Below are 3,416 nucleotides of genomic sequence, written 5' to 3' on the forward strand. Positions count from 1 at the left end.
ATTCATCCGCACCCTCTCCCTCATAAATGATTCTCCTCCTATTTTTCTTAATCACGAACTTTGTTCAATGCGTGGGCTTGAAATTTCTGCAATTTCACATGTCCCGCTCAAGGTATCCGTAGTGATTCTACATTCATGCACTCCAAAGTTCAATTATGAAGTAACATTTTGAATTGCTAAAAGTTCGTCGGCGACAACATTGTTAAACCATGATTATGGATTCGAAATCATCTGTTCACAATTTCATCCAGAAAAAGGTGCTCTTTTTTTATTTGAAAAAGTGCAGGTTCTGCATTTCAAGTTTAATTAATTTACTTTTAAGTAGGTTTTGTTTGTTTTGTATTTTTGCAGTATTTTTTACAAGGAGGATCTGCGGGATTCTTCTAATGTAATTGACGAAGGGATTTTATATTCAGTAATAAGGTAAGTTCTATTTTGTTTATTTTCCCCTTTATTTATTCAATTTGGGTATTATTCTTCTCATTCTGTTAAATTTTATACTAGCAACTTTTTTGGATCTTCTTCTATTTCTTCCTTGGTGCTAATTCTTTGTATATCTGTTCGGTTTCTTTTTCTTTTTCTTAAAGAAACTTCTTTCAGGCAATTCCTTGGCAAGAATAAAATCAAATTTTCTTTTCTGGTGGGCCTATGCTCCGTAGACTCCCGGTAATTGATTTTTCTTAACTTTTTTGCTTTGTTCATCATACACACACACACATATATATACATATATGTTCGTTTTTATGTATTTAATAGTGAGTCATTTTGGAACTGAAATAAATTTTTATTTTTGTTGACTAGAAAGATGATACATGTTCTGCGTACAATAGTGGAGCAGAAGTGCTCTGTTTGCAATATATATTCTCATGATCTCCTAATAATGAAATTTTGATGTCTCAAAGTCGAGTCTCAATCTAACTATATATGCATAGATGTAGACACGTTAGATATAATTATATGCTTTAGCATTGCAGAATGTGCTCAATAGGATATAGTTGAAGCTTTACCCTCTTGTGGCTAAGCTCCTAAGGCAAAAGGTGGAAAATATGACATCTTTATGTTTGGAAATAATCTAACTGAGTTAGACCACAATCATAAACATGTTCGTTTCTCAATAAGCATGATCATTATTTTTATAGCTTGTATACCCCAATTTGCTTTGTTTTATAATTGCTTGAACAAATCACAATAGTGAAAGTCGACTGCCACAAATAAAAAGCTTTACAATTTAAGTCAGAAAGACATTGCACAACTCTTTGCTCCTTGACTTGCTGCTTACGAAACTTTATGCAATTAATTCTACAGCTTTGAAGATATGTTGACGAAGGGGCTTCTTTTTTTTAAGTATCCAATGCCACACATTGTTTAGAGGTAATCGACTTTGACTAGACCCCTTTCTGTAATTATTTTTTTGCATTGCTTTTTTCTTACATTATAAATTGTTCAAACAGCGTAGAAGCAAGCTTGGATGTCAGTTAGCTTCATTTTTTAAGTATCCAACGTCACACATTGTCTAGAGGTAATCGAATTGCTTTTTCCTGAAATTATACATTGTTCAAACAGTGGAGAAGTAATCTTGGATGTCAGATAAAGAATTTGAAAGAAAGATACTGGATTAAATCCTATGTGCATTGTGAAATTTTAATTTAAGCATCAACAGATCTGAAATTTAGTTCAGCATATGGGTGGAGAGGTTCAAACTGTTCACTTTGACTAAGTTTAATATCAACAAATTCTTGGCCTTCATATTAAAATTCCAATAAAGGGTAAATATTCTGAAATTGGATTGTGTATTGATCAAGTAGGTTCTATTGGCCTATTATTTAGAGAAATCTATGAAAATTCTTACGATTTTTTCTCAGTTCCGTTAACTAGATTATGGCACCACAAAATTTGAAATAAACCAACAACTTCTTTAACATCTCAACACTATCAATTTTTTTAAAAAAAAAAAAAGGTTTTCACATCATCATTTAATATCTCTGATTGCTAAAATTATTGTACTACACAACAACAAACTCCTGCGAGGTAATTTTTAAAGCATTTCTTTAGGACAAATATAAAGTCGACACAAAAAGTCATCGATATTTAACTGTTTCGTAGGCCATACATAGTTCTCTTTTCTTGGTAGTCTGTTCTTTGAGATCTGATATGAAAGATTTAGGATAAGTTCCTTTTGATGTCTAACAGAGTGCCGACTTAGTCTTAATCTTCTTCGATAATTTGCAACCATAATGGTCTCTTTAGTCTTTTATTAATCATAAAAACTATTCTATTAAAACACATGACACAATTTTATCAGTTAATAAATTTGATGTGCATTTGGTCAGTAGTTATCATTCATATCTCTTTTGTTATTTTTTTTTGTTTTTTTTAGTTAGTAGGTCTTTCACACTTTTCAGTATTTATTCTCGACTTGAAGGTACACATGATGCTCATAAAGTTATGTATTGTTGAAGTCGCAACTAAAAAGAGCAAGAAGCTCATTTAATTAGAATTTCCTCAACTCAGGTAATATTCTAATGCCTCCTTTGTTGATACGGTTGCTTTTTCAATATACTATCTTGACAAAACATCTTAAAAATATTTTATATTGTTCCCAACATTGTCCCATGCGCCTTAACATTTGCAATTTGAAAGTTTCTTCCATTGATCCTGCTGAGGCTAATGACAATTGAAAGCCCCTGCCAAAATCCATTTTTTTCTTTCTATAGAATTTATCCAAGAAAATTAGCAATGGCTAATGTGAGAGAGAACATTTGAAAGTTGCCATGAACCTTTTGTTATTTTTGGTTAAAGACAAGTAGCTGCTTCATGTTTTCCTCAATAGTATGTCTTGATGATATCAAATACATGTCTCTCTTTAACATACACACAAGTGATCTTTCTCAACATCATATTCAAATACATGTTTCTCTTTAATTTAATAACATCAATTGGTGCATTGGATCTGAAGAAATTCTATCCATGTTACTATTTACATATTCCTTTGTCCTTTAAAGACTCTTGGTGAAAACCAGTCGTTTGAGGTTCGATGTGTGCCTTAGATATGTGGCATTGATATCTCTTTGTGAAACGTGTGCTTTAAGCACCATAATAGGCTGATTGAAAATGCACGTTTGGTTTTCGTGCATCTACTTTTCTCTCGCTCGCAAGCTTTATACAGTCCATTAGAAACACTTGCTTAACATTTTAAACTGATAAGTTTGTCAAGTCCTTATCCTTAAGGAAAAACATGACAAATCTTACAGCCTTTTGGCAATATAAGTAGTAGCACAAAATTATGAAGACAATTATATATTTGGAGAAGTAATGCGAAAAACTTTAGGACGAGAGTAAATTAGCTTTAGTACAGTATTCATTCAACAAGTTGGTATGTATTTTGATTTCCTTTATGTTAAAATAAAGTTGTATTG

General features: G+C 31.8%; 1 long non-coding RNA gene across 1 annotated transcript; it reads left to right on the forward strand.

Annotated features, from left to right (window-relative positions):
* On the forward strand, nt 1–1,522 carry LOC109224509. The gene is made up of 5 exons (XR_002067698.1): nt 1–257; nt 352–423; nt 588–666; nt 1,306–1,371; nt 1,452–1,522. It is a non-coding gene; the product is annotated as an uncharacterized LOC109224509 (long non-coding RNA).

Source organism: Nicotiana attenuata, chromosome 3 (assembly GCF_001879085.1).
Source record: "Nicotiana attenuata strain UT chromosome 3, NIATTr2, whole genome shotgun sequence".
NCBI lineage: Eukaryota > Viridiplantae > Streptophyta > Magnoliopsida > Solanales > Solanaceae > Nicotiana > Nicotiana attenuata.